At 34.6% G+C, this 23,573-nt stretch overlaps 1 protein-coding gene across 7 annotated transcripts in view; it reads right to left on the reverse strand.

The window, feature by feature from the left end:
* Positions 1–23,573, reverse strand: part of Tbc1d5 (TBC1 domain family member 5) — a 615,865-nt gene that overhangs the window by 493,475 nt on the left and 98,817 nt on the right. For 2 of the 7 annotated variants that reach the window (XM_063257825.1, XM_063257826.1), the window contains one exon: positions 21,382–21,433. The exons of the other annotated variants lie outside the window; for them this stretch is intronic. The gene's annotated coding sequence lies outside the window, so the exon portion shown is untranslated. The remainder of the gene's footprint in view (positions 1–21,381; positions 21,434–23,573) is intronic. 7 annotated transcript variants of the gene reach the window in all.

Consider the following 23,573-nt stretch of genomic DNA (forward strand, 5'->3'; position numbering starts at 1 on the left):
GATAAAGCTGAGACTATACTATTTTTATTCTTACAACTATTTCATGTTAGAAATTATTTCTAATAAAAATCTTATACTAGACATTTACTATTTTACCTACCATACTATTCTCACATTATAAGGTGAAGAAAATAGAAAGCCTAGCTTTGTTAAACCAGAAGGGATTCTCAGTACAATGCCTTGGTTCACAAATGCTTTTGTTCTTAAACATTTCAGTTCTCAGAAACTTTCAAAAAAAACCTTACTTTGGCTTACAAACTTCATATCAGGTAACAAACACAACTGAAGGCATCTTTTCCACACAATCACAAGCACGACAATCTCACGCAAAAATCATAAAACAAATTAAGTTCGTGAACCTAAGTGACACTCTGTATCATTCTCTAGACTAACACATTTTAGCTATAATATTATACACTTGTTTTTACTCTGCTTTTTCTCTTTTCTTTCGCAAGTCTTAAGATTTCTGAGCCTCTTTAGTCTCCCCAATCTTAACCTTTTGCAATTATCATAATTGTTCTTTCTTCTATTTCCCCTAACAAGAGTTCACTGTCCCTACAGTTTTATTTTTAAGCCACTTTTGGACATTACTTTTCCATAAGTGTCTTACATTCCTGAGATCACAATGAAAAATCTATGAATGCTTTCAGTTCCCCTAGTGAGGTGTCATAATAAATATTTTTTAATATGGCTGTTGGTACACACAGTATTTTGCTCGCATTTCATCCTTCATGTATTTCACAGCATTTTGTAGCATTCCATCTGTTATATTTTCAACAATGAATGGCAGTACTAGCATTCTGTCTAATACATTTCACTCTTACCAAGTCTGTATTTTCAGACCTGGTTCTAACATTTGGTTGAGTGGCCATTTTGCAACATTTCAACTACCCACGTATGTACTCACAGTGGTGTTTTTTTTGTCATACGAATCAAGGAAGTCTGCATCCCCTGTGTCTGAGTTAGTTGATTCTTGCTCCATTTCACTGTCACAGAAACTCTGGCTTACATGGCCAACTTAAAGTCATTGTTGTCGTAGTCATTGTCATCATTATCATCAAAAACCCACATCACTCTTTGGTTATAAATGTACATACATTTTACCATAATGGATCATCTTCATCATCCATGCATAAGTAATCTAATCATTTATGTTTGATTCAAAACTTGCAAATGGGTTTTTCATGTACCATTGTACTGAATCGCAAAATTTAAAAAAAAAAAATTTTTTTTTAAACAAAACCTGGAGTGGTGCAGATCTACTGGATTCCCTGTGATGTTTTGGTAAACACACACAAAATGAGTTAGATAGAGCATGTCTTGGCTACTTTTCTCTTGTTGCTGGGGTGACAAAATATCTGTCACCCCAAATTAAGGAAGAAAAGTTTTATTTAGCTTACAGTTTGAGGAGATTTCAGTCCATACTCTGCTGGCTCCAAGGTGGCTCCAACATCCCCTCCAGGTGGCATGACTGAGGAACAACCCTTCATGGCAGCTGCATCAGATACCAGAAGTGACAAGAGCACAACGGCAGAAAGGAGGAGCAAGTCTCTTTCCTTCTCTTTACTGCATGCAAGCTACCCACCCAGAGCACATGCAGCACTCACACCACCAATCCTAGCACTAGACAGTGAACCAATCATAAAAACTAGACTCAGCTTTCAAGAGCTGTCCCTACCACGACTGCATGAGGCTTTGGGAGAACATCCAGACACAAACTATGACAGAGCTAAAGGTGGGCCTAAATTTCCTTTTGACACTTTTGCAGATGTTCACACTCTTTGCCATTCATTGTACTATTGATTCCTGTATCCTTCAGGGAAAGGTACTGAGATGCACAGTCAGCTACTACTGAACTAAATACAAATTTAAGGGATTCAGGGATGGGCCCCCTGAATCCAGTCTTATGTTCTAAGTGCCTGTGTGTACTGTGATAACATGATTTTTTGAACAAAAAAACAAAGTATTCAGTGCTAAGGGATAGCCAAACTGATTTGACAATGGGACAAATGACATATCATTTCCTGCAAAAAACATAACGCAGAACACTCTTTGGGAATGCTTATTACACTATGGCTGAAGAAAGACATGAATATCAGGGAACTTCAAAAACATAACCCTGAGCATGAAAACATTCCTGCTGCATTGTAGCAAAGTAACATGATCATCCATATCTGATCCATATAAAATACAAAGTAACTTTTGATTCTAATTATAATTACTTAAAGACAGAAACATATAATATGAGTTCTAGATTAAACACCTACCCACTTCTGGGTGCCACTAAAAGGTTAGTGTTTCCACTGCCTCCTCTATCTTTTCAACTAATTAACAGACTATAATATCAGTACACAACAATTATAACTCTCATACAGGAGAAGGAGCAGAAAGATTGTGGTGAGGAGCAGCGAAATGTCCCGTTCCAGATTTGGAGTCCTGATGCTGGAACAGAGCTATGTGTAAACAAGAAGAAAGAGGGATGCAGATCTGTGAGAAGAAGCAAGAATCTGAAGCAAGAGTTGATACCCACCTGAAAGCAAAGGAAGGGAGCTTAACACAGAAGACAGAGGTAATAAGCAGCACTTTCTCCCTAAGTGCTAGGAAATTATAAAAATCAGAGCAGAAATTAATGTAATTGAGACTAAGAAAACCACACAAAGAATAAATAAATGGAAGAGTTGGTTCTCTGAAAGATTAAAATTGACAAACCCTTAGTGAACCTTATTTAAAAAAAGAAAGAAAGAAAGAAAAGATTCAAATCCTTGCAATTGGGAATGAAAAGGGGGAAAAAAAAAAAAGAATCCAGCAGAAATCTGGAAGATCAGTGATGCCTAAGTCAAGATCCTATATGCTAAAAAAATGGAAACATAAACACAATGGACAGATTCCTAGATATATATGAATAACCAAAGCTTAATCAAGAAGATATAAAAAATTTAAATAACCCAACACCAGTCAAAGAAATTGAAGGTGCAATTAAAAACCTACCAACAGGCTGGGGATATAGCTCAATGATGTAAGCACCTGCCGGGCAAACACAACATCCTGAATTTGATCCCTCGCCCCCCACACCAAAAAAAAAAAAAAACCCTACCAACAAAGAAAATAATTCTCTAAAAAAATTTAGAGAAGATTTAATGCTACAACTCCTTAAACTCTTTAATCAAATTGAAAGGGAAGCAATACTTCCACATTCACTCCTACAAGCAAGTAAATTTAGTATTACTCCATACCAAAATCAGAGGATTCATTAAAAAAAAAAAAAACTATAAACCAATCAACCCTAATGAATAGAGATGCAAAAGGACTCCATAAGAGACTGGCAAACAAAATGCAAAAAATGATCAAGGTGATTATACATCATGACCAAGTAGGATTCATCCCAGGGATACAGGGATGCTCCAACATATGCAAATCAGTAAATGTAATACACCTTTTTAATAGAACCAAAAATAAAAACAGCCCGATTATCTCAAGAGATGCAGAAAAAGTGTTTGACAAAGTCCAACATCCATTCATTTTTTAAAAAGGCTACACAAAATTAGAATAGATGGTCTTTATCTCATTCTAATAAAAGCCATCTATGACAAACCAAGAGCCAACATCATACTAAATGGCCAAAATCAGGAACAAGACAAGGAATGTCCACTATCACCATTCCTATTCAATACAGTTATTGAAACATTAATCACAGCAATTAGAAAAGAGAAAAAATACAAGGAATAGGGATAGGAAAAAATTAAATCATTTGTAGATGACATCATATTCTACACAGAAGATTCTACAAATTCTACTAAAAAACTCGTAGATGTAATAGCCAAATTCAGTAGCATAGCAAAATATGAAGTTAACATTGAAAAATCAGTAACATTGCTTTACACAAATAACAAACTCACAGAGAGAAAATAAAGAAATCAGACCCTCACAACAGCATCCAAAGAAAGAAACAAACAAACAAACAAGAATCAATACAAAGGAATCAATACTTGGAAAAAGGAAATCAAATAAGGTATCAATAAATGGAAAACTATCCCTTGTTTTTGAGTACAAAGAAACAATATACTGAAATTGTACATACTCCCAAAATTTTTATAGAGGTTTAATGTAATCCCAATCAAATTATCAATAGCAATCCTCACAGAATTAGAGGAAACAATCCAAAAATTCATTTGGAACCAGAAGAAACATAGAAAAACAAGTGCAATTCTGGACAACAAAGGCAAGACATAGTATCAGTATCCCTTACTTGAAATTATACTAACTGGCACAAAAACAGATTGGTGGATCAATATAACAGATTATAAAATGCAAAAACAATTGTAAGCACACTCAGCAAACTTATCTTTGACAGAGGTGCCAAACAGTCTTTAAAAACTGGCTTTCCACATGCTGAAAATGAAACCTAGACCCCTATCTTTCACCATGCACTAAAGTAAAATTGAAATGGATCAAAGATATAAATATTAAAACAAACACTAAATCTGCTGGAAGATACAATAGGTAGAACTCGAACATACAGGTGTAGGCAAAGATTTTATGAACACAACAATGATTGTACAGGAAATGTTACAAAGAAAGAGCTACTAGGAATTCATGAAAAAGCTTTTGCACAGCAAAAGAAATGATTAACAATGTGATGAGACAATTCAGAGTAGCAAAAGTTTTCCATGCCTGTTCCTCAGACAAAGGACTAGTATCTAGAATATATAAAGAACTTTTAAAAAATTACAATACCCGAATTTAAAGATTCAATCAAAAATGAGCATCTAAAATGAACAAACATTTCTCAGATAAAGAAGTAAAAATGACAAAGACATGAAAAATGTTCCACATCACTGGTCATTTAACAGATGCAAATTAAAGCAACACTGATTATATATCTCACTCCAGAAAAAGTGGTTGTTATCAAGAAATCAACTGATAACAAATGTTAGCAGAGCTGTAGGAAAAGAGGAATCCTTTTGAACCGCTGGTGGGAGCATGGGCTAGTGTAATCACTGTAGAAATCCATGTAGAAATTCCTGAAAAAACTAAAACTACAGGTTCCATATGACCCAGGTAGTCCCCTTCTTGATATCTTCCTACAAGAATTAAAAGTGAAATACCACAGTAATATATACACATCCATGTTTACAGCAGCACAATTTGTAATAGCTAAACCTGGAAACAGCTCAATGCTCAACAATGAATGAATTCATAAAGAAAATGTGGCTTGTTATATACAATGGAGTTACTCGGCGATAAAGGATAAATCTGAGACATTTCCAGATAAATGGATACACCCTGAGACCATACTCTTAAGTGAAATAAGTCAGACACACTTTTTTAAATATAGCATTGTCTCTTGGGGTTGAGAAACGTAAAGGGCAAGTAACAATCACAATGTATAAACAGATGTTGGGAAGTGGGAAGAGAATGTTCAAGTGGGAAGCAGAAAAGGAGAGGGAGAAGGGGAAAAGAAGGATGAGAAAATAAAAAGAGAAGAAAAAGAAAAACCTGGAAACAATTTTTTTGTGAATAAGGAGGGGAAGAGGTGTTGATAGGAAGAATGGAAAAAATATATATATTAAATACAGGTACAAATTCCCTATAATGAATGTGATTATTATGTACACCTAAAATGTAACAAATTTCTTTAAAAATCCACTCAGACATGCAAAGCAAATGAAAAGTGTGAGAAGCATTATGGCACTGTTTCTCACATTTTAATGCTCATGTGAATTACGTGGAAATTTTGACAAAATGCAGCCTTTAAGTTAGTAGGTATAGGATTAGGCTCAAGATTATATATTTCTTCAGACCTTTCAGGCTATACCAATACTGTTACTCTATGGATCACATGGATACAAGGGTGTAGCACACATCGGAACAACAAGTTGAGGCCTCTAATTTATATTAATGGCTTTTACCTTTTGATCTGATTTCAAGAGATTTAACTGTTCTATTGGAAAACAATTAATTTTCACTCATTTATTAAAACAGAAACTGCACACAAAACTGAAGCCATTCAAATCATGTGTTCACTAGTTTTCATTAGAAATAGTAGTTCCCCACAGCAACCCACAAAATTTCATTTATACAAAATCAGTTTTTAGTCTAAATCTACATTCTGCTTCTACTTCCAAATACCCACTGACAATAAAGAAAAACTGACTTTCACGGCAGTCAACAGTTGCAACCTATTTTACTGACTTAGACGAATGCAATTGTAAACCCTGACATCACCTTAAAAAGAAATGAATAAAACCAGCATCTTTCCCAATGATTTACTGAAAGCAGCAGCTGATTTTAATAAAACCATCCCAAAACATAAAATTGATTGAACCAACTGCTGTGCTGGGCATATACAACAGCTGATTAAAATCATTCAAGAGTTTTATTCTTACAGATTTTCTTTCAAGTTCTAAAAATTTTCTTTCCTTCTATACTTTTATCTGTGTACTAAAATCACTGAAATAAAAATGGATCTTTAAATCAAAGAAATTAGGTTTTAAACTACAAAAGCAGGCTAAAAGAATACTATAATAAGTTAGAACACATATACCTTTATAATTATGTATACTAAGACTAAAAATCATTTCTCTAGAATGAATTTGTAAAATAAAAGTATGAGCTTATAAACTTACTGTAATGTCAAACACTATAGTTTTTCTAGAAACAGCACTATCATTTAATAAAGTATGACATTATTATACTCTAATTCCTTATAAATGAATTTCATAAAATCAAAAATTGTTTCTCCACATAACATGATTTCTTGATGATAATTATTTTAATGTGTATTTCACTAAAAAATGGTATTTCTCTACATGTCATTTGATGGCCATATAAACTGTCTATAATAAAATAATTTTATGGCATTTTTGTCTAAGTGGAGGACAAAGATAAGCTAACTATTTAGATTCATCTTCTTTATGTTGTCTTTGATCACTAACAATGCTGTGAACAGTCAACAGAAGGCTGACATTTCATAAAATATGCAGTGATAAAAACTAATACTGTAGCATCTGGGAGCAATATATAAAATGCAGAAATACACCTAATAACTGTGATCTTAAATTATAAGCTACTAAAAGCTAAATAAAAAACCATACCTTAGAATTTTTTAAATGGCAAGATTACAAATAGTTTTTTTGCACCTCTATTTCTAAAACCAAAATTTAAAAATATTTTTAGCCTATTACACTTTTCCTACAAATCCACAATTCAAAAGCCAACTACCTTCTATGAACAGGCTATCTGTACTAAATACCTTTTAACAACTGAACACAATACAACAAAAATAACATTGAATGACTACAAAATACAGAAGAAATTTTCTTTCTCAGATACTTAACACCAGTAATTATTAATAAAGATGCAATCTTGTATCACTTTTATGGCAATATACCAGAAACATAATCAAAATAAGTTTTTAAAACTACTGTAAGAATCTAACTTGGAGTGGTGGCACACGTCTATAATTCAAGCACGGCAGCACAGGAACATGCCATCACTCCTGCATCTGAAGCAGGACTGTAAATTCAAGCTTAACCTGGGCAATTTAGTGACTTAGGGAGACACTGTTTCAAAAAAACAAATAGTTCAGTGCAAAGGCCTTTTGTTTAGCGGAACCACAAATAATAACAGTAAATTAATAATTAAAACTATAATAATCTAAACAAATAGCCAATATTCTTAATGCCAGCACTAATAAACCTTACCACAATCTAAGCCTATAGTCCTCTTTGTAGAACACAGCAAGTAAAATACGTTCAAGTATGTTTAAGTAATTTTAACTATCACTAAACATTTCTTTGTTTTATTTTTTAAGAATAGGAGCAGGTAAGGCACACTGGGAAGCAGGTAAAGCACACAATAAAGACAATCCAAGAGTAATCATGTGAATTATCTACATAGTATTTTTTAATATTCCACCAATACCCATCAAAATCACAGTCCAGCTGAAATGTTTACTGTTTTTCTAATACATATGCTAAGAGGAAATAAAATGACAGCTATATTTGGACTTCAAGAAATCTAAATTGTAATCTGACTAAAAAATACACAAGTGTATGGAGCCAATTGTCCTTACCATTAGCACTTGAATTTAGTGATTTTATCCCTTAATACATATACACCATCCTGTTATTCCTATCATGGCTTTTCATGTCACTTAACGGAAATAAATACTTTGTCTTTCCTCAGACTTACATCAATGCTATTTAATTTTTTTAAAAAAAGGTTACTATAGGTTAAACACTTGGTATTAGTCTTCATTTCTCACTAAAAAAAGAATGGTATTACAGCCAGGACTAAAAATACAGAAAGCATATTTACATGCATAATGTCGTAAACTACAATATTTATGTATATTATGGTTTCACATTTACAAATATACTAATTCTTGTTTCAGTGGAAACTCAGATATTCCTTTAACCTTAACCTCTAAGATTATTATAACCTCAAAAACCTCTACATATGAAATATGTGAGACTGTTAAAATCACTAAAGGAAACTTTTTTTTGGTGGAGGGGAGACCAGGGATAGAACTCATGACCTCACACTTGCCATGCAGGTGCTTAAATTGCTGAACTAAAGCCCAGAGCCAAAATGCTTTCTTTTCTTTTTTTTTGGTACCGGAGATCAAACTCACAACCTCGCAACTTGCTAGGCAGGCACTTATGCCACTGAGCTAAATCCCTGGCCCCTAAAAGAAACATTAAAGCTAAAATAATAATGATCTAAAAATGTATCTAGGTTTATTGAATATCATATGACAATGTGTCTTAGTATATTAACTATGAAGATCTAACCATTTTAATTAAGAATTTATCTGTTTGAAAATAGTTTTATCATCTCAATTATTTCACGAGTTTATACATCACAAAAATAACATTCACATTTAATTGTTTTAATATAAATTTATTAATCATTCTTTCCACTATTTTGCACAGACAGAGCATTATTAGGGTCATGAATATTTAGAAATTTGACAATTTGAAAAATCAGTTTTAAGAGTAGTTTTGATCTATTAAAATTTATTACTTAAGTTAAAAAAATGTAAATTTTGATGAAAGCCAGTGGGGAGAAAAAAGACAATTTCCTGGGTCTTCCTTATCACTGAAATAATAAACCATGTTTGTTAACTGTAACAAGTAATTTAATTAGCTATACAATATATATGTCTTCCTTCTCCAATATAAAGGTTTAACCCTAAATGGTGCTGAGTAGAGGCAATCAGTATTTATGGAGAAAAAATTGAAGCATTTTTAATAAATTGTACTTAGCCTAAGAAAGATGCAAAGAAACAAGGGACTTGGTCTTGTGACAAAGTACGGTTCCCAATATAGCTCCTAGACTCAAACAAAAATAAGTAATGATAAAAACACCAAACAGAACATGCCTGTGTATAGCAACAATGCAAACAATAATTCAAAAGAATACCATTCTTTTTTCAGTGAGAAACGAAGACTAATACCAAGACTAGTGTTTAACCTATAGTAACAATTTTTTAAAATTGTGTGAAATCATAGTGGAGCTTACTAATCAGAAAAATTTCACATATCCTACCCCAAGGTGCAGGAAAAAAGCATGTAAACTGTAAATGGACAGCAAGAAAACAGAAAAGATACAATAAGAAAAAAAGAGAAAATACATAAAATACTGTGACATGAATAAGGATATAGCAATATTTTCATTATGATGGGACAACAATGTGAAAGCTTTTTATTGACCAGTAGATAAAATAGCTAAGTAGTGAATTGGGATAAATTTATAAGAGAACTTTAAATATTAAGCTAGGGTTTCAAATTTCAATAAATAAATAAAAAGTGGGACCACTGAAAGTTCTACGCAAGACAGTAAAGAACAGGATAAAAGCAATTCTCATTAGTTACTTTTCTCATTGCTGAGACAAAATACATGATACGCAAAATTAAGAGGAAAGGTTTATTTGGCTCACAGTTTATAGAAGTTTCAATCTGGTTCCAAGGCAAGATGGCATGGCAGACAAGCGTCACAGAGGAAAAACAACTCATGGTGGGCAGCAGGTAGAAAGGAAGCAAGGGACCTTAGCAACTTCTTTCTGTCTCTTTTATACTCTTATCTAAGCTACTAAAATTATGGTGCTACTAAACCAATCAGTAGACTGATTTAGTAATCACACACCCTGAATCCCAGCATCATACATTTAATCCCAGCATCACACACTCTACATTTATCCGCCTCAGAAAAAGTCCCACCTATGACTATGTGAGGCTTTTTGAGGACATCTAGCCACAAACCACAGCAGTAATGCTTTTAAGAAGGTTAATATGACAGCAATATTTAGCAGACTTCTGAAGTATTCCAGGAGTAATGTTGTAGACAAACAGACTAGGCTTTGAGAATAGTACTCAAGTGGCAGGAATAAAAACTGAGACTAATTAAATATAACAGGAGAAGGAAATAATGAATACCTAGGTATGAGACAGATTCTAAACAATAATGAGAGAGAAATTAAGAATAGTTGTTTTTAGGAGCTGGACATGGTGCCATATGCCTATAATCCCAGGTGACTGAGACAGCAGGATTCTGCATTCAAGGATACCTTGCATTACCCAGGAAGTTAAGGACCAGCCTAGAACATGTAGGAAGACCCTGTCTCAGGAAAAAAAAAAGGGGGGGGCAGGATGTGAGAGAAAGGAGGGCAGGATAGGAAAGGGGAGGGAAGAAGAAGGGAAAAAGGAAAAGGAAAAAAGGACAAACCAAACTAGACCAAATCTGTGTTTGGTTGGTGAGAACAGCTGACAAGAAAGATGATGCTTTCACTTCTAAACAGTCACTTTGAGGGGGAAGAAAGGTATTTTAAATAACAGGAAATGGAAAGATGGAAACTTTAAAGCTACAGAACTGAGTACTCAAAGAAGACGTAATAGTTAAAAATCTTGGGAGAAGAGTAAAGAACAGAGTCTGAAGATTCTACTATACTGTTCAATAAATTCTTCAAATACACTTGTGGAAATTAACTAAAACAAAGTTAAATGGAATGATTCTTTGTAAGATAGTACCCGTTCAGACACCATGACTCAAGAAAGGAAGACAAAATGCACACAGAAGTCTTTAAAAAAAAAAAAAAAATCTTACCTAAAATAAGTTGTTAGAAAGTACTGTAGGGAATTATGACACTGTGAATGTTTTTATGTTTTAGTTTTTAAACTCTGAAAAAAACAGGAAATGTTAGAATATAAACCGGAGAAGGAAAAATATCTAAGGAAACTAAAATACTTTTGAAAAACTTATTGTTTGCTTCCACAAGGAAACAGCTAGGATGTTTTTCTTGTAAGATACGCTAATTCTGGAATGCATGCCAAGTAGATGCCCCTAAAAGATGAAAGGAAAAACTATATTCATGTATTCTATATGCTTTGTACCAATAGCATTCATTTTCTCTATTTTCTTCATGTTAATTATTACTTCAAGTTTAGGCAACTTAGGTTGGTATGCTTGTAAGTGTAAACACTAGGTTTTGATGTTTTTTAACATCAGAAAAATAGTTCAATAAAAAAGAAGTCTAAAAAGTATTTTTAAAAGACACAATATAACCAATTTGAGCCTAAATTACAGGGTAGATCTTACAACAGAACTTAAGATCTCATAAATGAAAACAGAAACCAAAATCCCCACAGCCCAACTCCATCATGGGCAGACTAAAGACTGGGGAATAACAGTAGAAACGTCAAGAAAGAGACTCAGAATACCAAACCTCGATACATAACAAGGTTTTAAAAAGTGTTTTCCAGAATGCACTTTATCTCAAGAACCCAGGGAATAATCTGCGTCAAGATTTAGAGATTCCAATGAAAAGGGAAAGCTTTATAATGTTTGATCTTCACCATAATACATAAAAAGGAGATAAGTTCATTCAGCACAAGAAGCATTTGTTTGAAAAGTGACAATATGCACTCTACATGAGTGTCTTACTCCACTAAAACTTAAAAATTTAAGTTAATCAATAAATCAGATATGTTCTTTAAAAAGCTAAGTAGTTGTTTATGCATGTTAGATTTTCAGTATAGCATACTAATGTATTTTTCCTGTATGATACAGTGAACTCAGTGATGATAAATATATGGTGTGTCTGCCACCTACATTTTCAGTGACAGCAAATGGGGTGTAAAACTGGCATTGTAAACTGAATGAAAAGAAATTAAGTTTAGTGGTACAGAGCATGTTTTATGTTATGCATTACTTAATAAATCTAAGCTCTTCTGGCTTTATTATTAAAGACCAAGGTATATATAAATTACCAAGTAGCAAATATCTATTCAGATTGTTAAAATATAGGATTAAAAATCATAAATTGATCTTTTTCTAGGCTGTCCAAGGAATAAGTTTATCCATTTGAATACAAACCCCACTCTGTGCTCTGGGAAAAATTCCAAACTACAAATTTAAGTTGGAGAGTACACATACATGGTAATTCAATCTTTAAATATACATAAAATACATATGTTTGCTTCAATTAATTATTTTAATAAAAAATTTTAAAAACATGAAACATTCAAATAATTTATTAAAAGGCAGCTGTTAGTAAAATTATTTGTTTCTGTAACAGCTGCTTAAATAAATTCACTGCTCAGCTAATCTTTAATATAAAATAAAATGCAAAAACGGGTCTGACTTAATTTCTCTCCCTCAGATATATCAGTCTAAAGATACAGCCAAGCATAATCTGCAGCAAAATTTAATATGCTACAACCTTCTCACCCATCACTGAAGAATATGACAATGACAACCTTAAAGAATAAGGAGTAAAAGAATGATGTAAGCAAACTATAAAATATGACTTATCAAAAATAAATCAAAAAAGAAAAATCAAACACTCTACTTCCTGACTTACAGCAAGTAAGTCAAGAGTACTACACATAACTTTTGCAAAGGTGTTAAAAGGAAACAGAAAAGGGAAGAACTCAAATATAAGTTTGAAAGAGATAAAGACAGATGCCTGGATTTAGAGTTTTGTTCATGTTTTAAATAATTCAACTGGCTATTCAAAACTTCCCTATATAATCAATGCCCAACCAAAAACATTTCTGAGAGTTCAACGAAACTGTGGAAAGCAGGAAATGCCACCACACATACACGCACACACACACACACACACACACTCAGTGCCTCCCCAAAGATGCCCATTATTTACTCCTAGAGACTGTGTTCATTACTTTACATGGTAAAGAAATCTGTGGACCATGAAATGGAGAGATCATCTAAAATTATTCTAGTATCCTCCATCCAGGCATAACAGTAGATAGAAGATATAAAGAAAAAAGTGTCAGAGAAATGCACAAGATTGAACAGGATACTGTTGGCTTCGTACATAGAAATGATAGGAAAAGCTGTACAAGTGAAATTGTTTCTTTTAAATATGTTCTTTGAAATTGCCTAGCTCTGTAACTACTTTATGGCTTTATAATTACTTTCTTGACCTTTGTACCCACAAGAGTGTAACGAAACATACAAATTGCCTGATTGTACCACTGTACCAAGCTTCATGAACTGATGATCATTAATCTACTCTTGTAACTGATGACCTCACCCTGCTAGCTGTAAGAACTGTCTGTCTCTCCTTTGCATCTGCTTTGTACCTTCTGATTGTGTATCATATAAAAACTCTAGATCACCAGAGAGTGGGGCCTGATAATTCTGGGCATATCCTGATCAGTGCCCATTGATGTAAGTAACTCTGCCTGTAAATCCTAGGTGTCGTTTCAGTGTTTCTGCTTGCCACTGCAGGAGTTCATGAGCCAAATGCAGTTGCCTCTAGAACCTGGGAAAGATCTTGGGTTTATAGGGGAAAAATAGAAGAGGATTTATGTCCTACAGTCACAAGGAACTGAATTATGCCAACAAACTGAATGTAAAAGATTTTCTGATATTCTGATGTTGGCCTGGTATGACTCATACTGGACTTCTGACCAACAAAATGTTTGTGTTTTGGGGGTCATGGAATGTTGCTGTTTGTTTTTGTCTTTTTGTGACAAGGTTTCACTACTCAGTTCAGACTGGTCTTGAACTCACTTTCTAGCCCAAACTGGCCCCAAATTTACAATGATCCTTCTGCCTCAGCCTCCTGAGTGCTAGGATTTCAGGTGTGTACCACCAAATTTGGCTTTTGCATTGTTTTAAATCATTAAATTTCTTGATAATTTGCATAAAAGCAACAGAAAACTTAAAAGCGCCAGAAAAATTCAGGAGAAAATACAGGCAAGCAAAGGGACTATTCCAATCAAGCAGAGAATTCAAATCTTTGTCTTCACAACAGAAAGTTTTAATCCAAGATATTTCTTTCATCTTAGTACATATCTAAAATCCTATAAGCAAATTGCATTCATCTTGTTTTCCACGACAAAACATTGTTCAAAGTATTGATAATAGTGATTTGCATCGTATCCTTTCCTTTTTCTTATTAAAATGCTTCACCACACATAAAAATTCAAAAAATATATATAAAAGATCCAACACTCTCCAAGAAAGATGAATTTAAAAGAGACAGGGGTGAGAGGAGATAGGACTAGAAACATCACAATCAATCCCTCAAAGTTTTACTGTTAGAAGAGAAAATTGAGAACATAGTTGGCAGGGAACTAGAATAAAAACAAAAGTCTTTATTTTTTGTATCAGGAATCAAACTCAGGACCTTCTACTTTCCAGGTAGGCACTGTGCCACTGAGCTATATCTTCTGCCACAACTGTAAGTGGAAAAAGTATCACATTTGTCTAGTTAAGGCAAGGATCTAATAATATGGGAAAAGCTTCTGAAGCACGACAATATGCCTTGATCCTATAACCTTACTGAAATATTCATTTCCACAATGAACTGAGGGAAGCTTTAAAATGCCAAATTAAACTTGTGAAAGGTCATGTAATAAACTAGTAAAACTTTAAATCCCTTAGCTTTAATCTCTGTACAATGCTCTTTCTTCATAATAAAATTAATTTCACCATTAAATTTATTATTTATTTTAATGTACATTTGTGTTATACAATATTTACATTCCTTCTATAGAATTGGTACATGCACATAATGTATCAATTACTTTTATCACCTCCTTTGCCTACTTTCCCTCTTCATCCATTATTTGACCCATTTCTTTTTTTCTTTTTTGGTATATGTATTTTACAATATATAATATTTATATCCCTTGAATGGAATTGATGCATAGACATAACACATATGAATTTTTTTTATCTCCACCACCATCTCTTGACCTCCTATCCTTTAGAAAAGATCTACTCCTTACTTCCTATTGCCTTCTCTTCTCCTTTTATTTATAATTGGGTTTCTCATAAGACGAACCATATTTAAATTGTGTATCTGATTTACTTAACATCATGGCCTCCATTTTTATACAATGACTCAAACTTATTTTTCCTTATGCCAGAGTAGCACTCCATTGTGTATAAATATCACATCACCTTTATCTATCCATCTGCTGACAGACATACTGGCCAAGCCCAAGAATTAGTTATTATGATTTGTGCTGCTATAAATATAAGTATACATAGATCACTGTAATATGATGTCTTTAATGCTTTCAAGAAAGATATCTAAAAGGGGAAGAGCTGGGTCAAATGAAATTTTGAGGTTTGGTTATTTAAGGGGGCCACCATAGTGATTTCCATAGGGGTTATACTAGCTTACATTTCCAACAGTGTAGAAAAATTCCATTTTTACCTACACCCGGCCAGTATTTGTTACTATTTGATTTTTTTTAATGACAGCCATTCTTATTGGGTTAAGATGTAATCTTGGTATTAATTTGCATATCCCAAAGGCTCAGTGATGTTGAGCATTTTCAGATATTAGTCATTTGTAATTCTTCTGAGAAGCACCTAATCATTTCAGTTGCCCATTTTGGGCTGGGTATTTGATTTTGGAAGATCAAATTTATCTGAGTTCTTTGTATGTTCTAGATATTAAACCTCTGGGGTACAATACGCAAAAAAAATTTTTTTTCCCAATTCTATGGATTGTCTTTTCACTTTATTGGTTGTTTCTTTTGGTATGCAGAAGCCTTTTAATTTGATGTGATCCCATTTGTTGATTTTCATTACTATTTCCTATGCACCTGGGGATCTGTTCAGAAAGTGTTTATCTGTGCCTATGCCTTTAAGTGTTGTATTTAACTTGTGTTCCTGTAGGTTAAGTGTTTCAGTTTTAACATTTAGTTCTTTGATATAGTAAGGCATGATTCAATATTCAGCATGCAAAGAGCCGTATTTCTCCCAAAACTTTATTCAGAGGGCTATCTTTTCTCCAGTGTATGTATTTGACCTTTTTGTCACAGCTCAATAGTTGAATGCACTTATGGTTGTTTTGTCTTCTATTCTGTTCCACTGATCCTCAGGTCTGTTTTTGTGTCAAACTATGAGGTTTTTATCATTATGGCTTTACACTGTAAGTAGAAATTGTGATGCTTCTACTTTCCTTTCTTACCCAACCAAGATCGCTTTTACTATTTTAGGTCTCTTCTAATTCAGTATGAATTTTAGGATTATTTTCTCTAGTTCTATAAAGAACACTGTTGGAATTTTTATTGCATTTACATAAAATCTATAGATTCGATAATCTATAATCACATGCCATTTTAACTATGTTGGCTTTGTCTAGGAACAAGTGATACAATCCCTCAATTTCCATTTTCAAAGTGCTGTCATTTTTTTTTATAGTGGTCTTTCACTTCCTTGAATAAATTCCTAAGTACTTATTTTTCTTTGGAGCTATTTCTGCATGAATGGTATATGTTTCCTAATTTCTTTTTCAGTAGGTTCAATATTGTTATACATGAATGTTATGGATTTTTGTATGATTTTTGAATGCTGCTACATCACTGAATTTGGTTATTAATTCTCCATGTGTTTTGGTGGACTTCTTGGGGTCTTCTATGTAGAGGATCACATCATCTGAAAATAGTGATAGTATGAATTCTAGTTTCCCCTTTACACAGGTGTTTTACTTCCACTGCTTGCCTAATTGCCCTTGCTAATGTTTTGAGTGCCACGTGAACAGGAGTGGTGTCAGCTACTCAACATCTCACTAACTGAAGGCTGAGTACATTTAACAATAAAACAGGGCTGCGGCTCCTTAGTCAGCGGCGGCTGCTGCTGCCTGTGGCCTGGGCAGCTGGGAGAAGCAGAGTGTTGGCCAGTGACTGGGCGGAGGTGTAGTTTGATGCGGTGTGTTACATGGGAGAAGAGAATAAAACTCCAGCAAGATCCAGGCCGCGAACGAAAGCAATGACTGAGGCGTTTGTACCACCTCCTGCGGGAACTTCCTCCCTGACTTGGGGGACCAGACCAGCTCCCCACCGAAGGGTAAGAGTAACAGCTGTGGCTGGGAGCTCTGCCCAGCCTACAAGAACTCTCGCCCTGACCTGGGGACCCAGGCTGGTTTCCCACCAGACCCTGGGACCAGCCCAGTTCAGAGACTATAGCAGCTGCAGCTGGGAGCTCCGCCCAGACTGCAGGAACATTCTCCCTGACTTGGGGGACCAGACCGGCTCCCCACCGGACCAGAGACTAGGCCTGAAGGGTAAGAGTAACAACTGCGGCTGGGAGCTCCGCCCAGCCTGTGGGAACTTACGCCCTGACCTGGGGACCCAGGCCAACCCAAGAACCAGGCCAGATCAGAGACTGTGGCAGCAGCTGCTGGGAGCTCCGCCCAGCCTGAGGAGACCCTCTTCCTGGCCTGAGGAGCAGGCCATAGTTCCCTGCTGGGTCCAGTGAGTGGGGCCATCGCAGGGTACCCCATCCCAGACTGGTGGATCTCTCTCCCACACCTGGAACAACACTTGAAGCTTCCAAATACAGGAAAATGACAAAAAGAAAGTCTAAAATGCAATCTCAAACATCCAGCCCATCCCAAGAAAGTCCAGAAGCCATGCGCATAGAAGAAAATACATTCCACATGACTGAAATACCTGAAATAATGGTAAGCAAAATAAAGAAGCAAGTATGGGAAGCCTTGAAGGAATTCAAACTAGAAATATTCTCTCAGATGAAAGAAGAATTGATAAAAGAAATGAAGCAGATGCTAAACATAGCTAAAAAAGAGGCAGTTAAAAAATTAGAGGAACTAAACTGAAGGATAGAATCCCTCGATGAACAGTATAGGAAGCAAACAGAATACATAAAACAGATGCAAAGAGATATACAGGAAATCAAAAACTCCATTGAAAGTTGTAAAAACCGCCTCAATGAATGTGAAGATAGAATCTCAGACCTCGAAGACAAGATTGCAACAAGTGAACAGGAAAGAAAAGATCTTTTAACAATAACAAGAAATCAGGAAACAACAACTCAACACCTACAGGATGACGCAAAGAGAAACAACATAAGATTGATAGGGATAAATGAAAACAAAGGGGACAACATAAAGGATGTCAAGAGGATATTTAGAGAAGTAATAGCTGAAAATTTCCCAAACGTGAGATTGGAAACTGATATCAAGATTAATGAAGCATATAGATCTCCAAATAGTCACAACAAAAATAAATCTACACCCAGACATATAATAATGACCATCTCAGAAATGAACAAAATAGAATATTAAAGGCTGTCAGAGAGAAAAGACAGCTCACCTATAAAGGAAAACCTATCAAAATTACAGCAGACTTCTCAGCACAAACAATAAAGTCAAGAAGAGCATGGAGTGATGTATTTCAGATTCTAAAAGAAAATGATTTTCAACCTAGGCTGATGTACCCTGCAAAACTGTCCTTCAAATTTGATGGAAAATACGATACTTCCATGACAAAGATCAGCTGAAAAACTTCATGATCACCAAGCCAACCCTGCAAAGAATACTGAAAGACAGCCTAGATACATTTAGGAAAAAACCACTAAACAAAGCAGACAGTTGAACAGAGCAGAAAGATAAACATGCAACGCCAGAAAGATAATATGTCAACAATAAACCAATTTATAACAGTTCTTACTATGAATGTAAATGGTCTCAATACACCAATTAAAAGAAACAGACTAGCAGAATGGATCAAGAAACAAAATCCAACCATATGCTATCTACAAGAAACCCACTTAACTCAAAAGGATACTCACAGGCTCAAAGTCAAAGGATGGAAAACAATATTCCATGCAACAGGACCCCAAAAAGAAGCTGGGGTAGCTATTCTGTTTGCAGACAAAGTCAACTTCAAGCCAATAATGATTAGAAAGGATAAAGAAGGTCACTACATACTGGTTAGGGGAAAACTCCAAGAGGAAGATGTAACTATCTTAAATATATATGCACCAAACTCCAGAGCACCCAGTTATATAAAACAAGTACTAACAGAAATGAAAAACCAAATCAGTAGTAATACAATTCTGAAAGGAGATCTTAACACACCAATGACACCAATGGACAGATCAACCAAAAAGAAAATCAACAAAGAAATAAAAGAACTGAATTGCACCTGTGAACCAATGGACTTAATAGGTATATACAGAGTATTCCACCCAACAACAGAATACACATTCTTCTCAGCAGCACATGGGTCATTCTCTAAAATAGACCATATATTAATTCACAGAACATATTTAAATAAATGCAAAAGGCCTAAAATTACCCCTTGCATGCTATGGGACCATAGCGCCATGAAATTAGTAATCAACGATAAAAGATATTGCAAAAATCCCACAAACATAATGGAAACTGAATAACACACTCTTGAGTTATCAGTGGGTCACAGAGGAAATTAAAAAAGAAATTAAGGAATACCTACAAACAAAAGAAAATACAGATACAACTTCCCGGAATCTATGGGAGGCAATGAAAGCCGTCCTCAGAGGAAAATTTATTGCACTGAGCTCCCACATCAGGAAAACAGAACAAATACAAATAAATAACATGATGCTACACATCAAAGAGCTAGAAAAAGAAGAGCAAGTCAAGCCTAAAGCCAAAAGAAGAGAGGAAATTATAAAAATAAGAGCAGAAATCAACACAATAGAGACTAAGAAAACAATCCAAAGAATCAACGAATCAAAAAGTTGGTTCTTTGAAAGAAAAAATAAAATCAATAAGCATCTAGCCAACCTTATTAAAAGAAGGGAAGAAAGAGCTCAAATCCATGCAATAAGAAATGAAAAAGGTGAAGTCACTACAGACTCAATAGAAATACAGAAGATCATCAACACCTATTTCGAAAACCTCTACTCTCAAAGGTTTGATAACACAGAAGAAATAGACAGATTCTTAGAAACATATGAAGTACCAAAGCTAGATCAAGAGGATGTAAAACTGCGGAATAACCCAATCTCTATCAATGAAATTGAACATGTAATTAATTGCTTACCTACAAAGAAGAGCCCAGGCCCAGACGGATTTAATGCAGAATTCTACAAGAAATATAAACAAGACCTAATACCGACACTCCTTAAACTCTTCAATGAAATTGAAAGGGGAGCAATTCTTCCCAAGTCATTCCTGGAAGCAAATATTACTCTAGTACCAAAACCCAGGAAAGACCCAACCGAAAAAGAGAACTACAGACCAATCTCCCTAATGAACACAGATGCAAAAATCCTCAATAAAATATTGGCAAATAGGATGCAGCAAATCATCAAGAAGATTATACACCATGTCCAAGTGGGATTCATCCCAGGCATGCAGGGATGGTTCAACATACGTAAATCAATAAATGTAATCCACCATATCAATAAAGCCAAAAGTAAGAATCGCATGATCATTTCCATAGATGCAGAAAAAGCCTTCGATAAGGTCCAACATTCATTCATGATAAGAACTCTACAGAAAATTGGAATAGATGGTCTTTACCTCAATATAATAAAGGCTGTCTATGACAAACCAACAGCCAGTATAATACTAAATGGCCAAAAATTGAAAGCCTTTACTTTAAAATCAGGCACAAGAAAAGGATGTCCTTTATCACCTCTCCTATTCAATATAGTACTGGAAGTACTAGCCAGAGCAATTAGACAAGAGAGAAAAATAAAAGGGTAAAGATAGGAAAAGAAGAAGTTAAATTGTCATTATTTGCAGATGACGTGATACTCTACATAGAAGATCCCCTAAACTCCATTGAAAGACTCTTAGATATAATAAATAAATTCAGTAATGTAGCTGGGTACAAAATCAATACTCAGAAATCAATAGCATTCTTATACACGAACAACAAAATCACAGAGAGAGAAATAAGACAAGCCACACTCTTCACACTGGCAACCAATAAAATGAAATATTTAGGAATTACTCTTACAAAAGAAGTGAAAGACCTATACAGAGAAAATACATCCCATGTTCATGGATAGGAAGAATAAACATTGTGAAAATGGCCATTCTCCCAAAACTATTATAAGGATTCAATGCAATCCCAATAAAAAATACCATCAACATACCTTATAGATCTAGAGAAATCACTCCTAAGGTTCATCTGGAACCAGAAGAGACCTAGAATATCAAAGGCAATTTTAAGCAATAAAGGCAAGGCAGGAGACATCACAATCTCTGACTTGAAGTTATACTACAAAGCAACAGTAGTAAAATCAACATGGTACTGGAATCAAAACAGAGCAGAGCATCAATGGAATAGATTAGAAGATACAAACACAACTACAAACACACTCAACCACCTTATCTTCGATAAAGGAGCCAAGCAGGTTCACTGGAAGAACAACAGTCTTTTTAATAAATGGTGCCGGAAAAACTGGCTCTACATTTGCCGAAAACCAAAACTCGACCCAAGCCTATCACCATGTACTAAATTAAAATCTAAATGGATTAAAGATCTGAATATTAAAACAGAAACATTAAATCTATTGGAAGACAAATTAGGTAGAAACCTTGAAGACATAGGGGTAGGTAGAGAATATATGAACAGGATTCAAACTGCACGGGAAATACTTCCCAGAATCAATAACTGGGACTACCTTTTATTAAAAAAGTTTCTGTAAGTAAAAAAAAATCTCCAGCATAGTGAAAAGAAAACCCACAAATTGGGAAAAGATCTTAGTGAGCTCCCCCTCAGACAAAGGACTTTTGTCTAAAATATATAAAGAATTAAAAAAATCAGACCCCCAAAATTCAAAGACCCAATCCAAAAATGGGCATCTGAGATGAATACACACTTCTCAGAGGAAGAAATACAAATGGCAAATAAATACATGAAAAAATGTTCATCATCATTGGTTATTAGGGAAATACGAATTAAAACCACACTGAGATTCCATTTCACTCCTGAAAGGATGGCCAGGATCAAGAAGACCAACAACAACAAGTGCTGGAGAGGCTGTGGGGAAAAAGGAACTCTCCTACACTGTTGGTGGGAGTGTCAACTGGTATAACCTTTGTGGAGGTCAGTCTGGAGATTTCTCAAAAAGCTGGGATTGAAAGTCCCATTTGTTCCAGCTATTCCACTACTAGGCATCTTCCCAGAAGAACTGAAAGCATCATACCAAAGTGATATATGCGCACCTATTTTTACAGCAGCACAATTTGTAATTGCCAGGTCATGGAAACAACCCAAATGTCCATCAACCGAGGAATGGATAAAAAAGCTGTGGTACTTCTATACAATGGAGTACTATTCAGCTGTAAAGAAGGATCACATTGAGGTATTTATCAATAAATAGGCGCAGCTTGGAACCATACTCATAAGTGAACTAAATCAAACTCGCATCTGTGAACTCCAAATAGTTTCTCTAGTGTAGGAAATGATTCAAATATATAAAAGTACGTGATAACCATGATTCCCCATTATATGGCCTTGAAGCCTTATAAAATTTTCACTCATTAATTGGAATGGCTTTATTCTGGGCTGTTGGATATCATGGCCAATGATGCAATGAACAGCCACTTTGAAGAAAATAAGACATAATAACAGCTAGTGCCGATTTAATAATATCTTGTCTTAAAGCCACACCAAACTATGGTTCTTCTGTCTCCACTGATTTTATCATGTTGTAACTTGCTGGATTTTATCGTATGTGATAGTATAAACAAAAATTGTTATAGGCAAAGAGATAATATTGAAACCATTGATCATTTTTTCTGTTAGTTGGTTCTAAATACTCTACAATGCTTTCATCCACTTGAATGGTGTTACACAGTCTTGATATGTTTGATGCTATAGCATATGAAGTTTTATTCAAATATTTCAAAGAAAAAGACACTATGGTAACTACTATTAAGTTGGTTTATTTGGTGGTAAAGCACTAGGTTGCTGAAAGTGTTATGCTGTAACCTGTATTGTTATGTTGTTATGCCCCCTTTTATCTCATCCTCTCCCTTATTCATTAAAAAATTACTTAATTTAAAAAAATATATCAACCAATAAAAAATGTTCCTGGATCTGTAGGGAAAAAGAAACCCTTTACAACTGTTGGTTAGAGAGTATATTAGTACAAACACTGTGGAAATCAGTGTGGAGATTCCTCAAAAAATTAGGATTAGAGGTCCATTCAACCCAGGTATTCCCCTTCTATGTATCTTCCCAGAAGGATTGAAAAACATCACACCACAGTGACATATGTGAAACCATAAGGTTCAAAATATACAATAGTCACTGTGAAATGGGAGGAAACTGTTCAAT

This window comes from Cavia porcellus, unplaced genomic scaffold (genome assembly GCF_034190915.1).
Source record: "Cavia porcellus strain 051 isolate PalLab524CR breed Dunkin Hartley unplaced genomic scaffold, mCavPor4.1 scaffold_10, whole genome shotgun sequence".
NCBI lineage: Eukaryota > Metazoa > Chordata > Mammalia > Rodentia > Caviidae > Cavia > Cavia porcellus.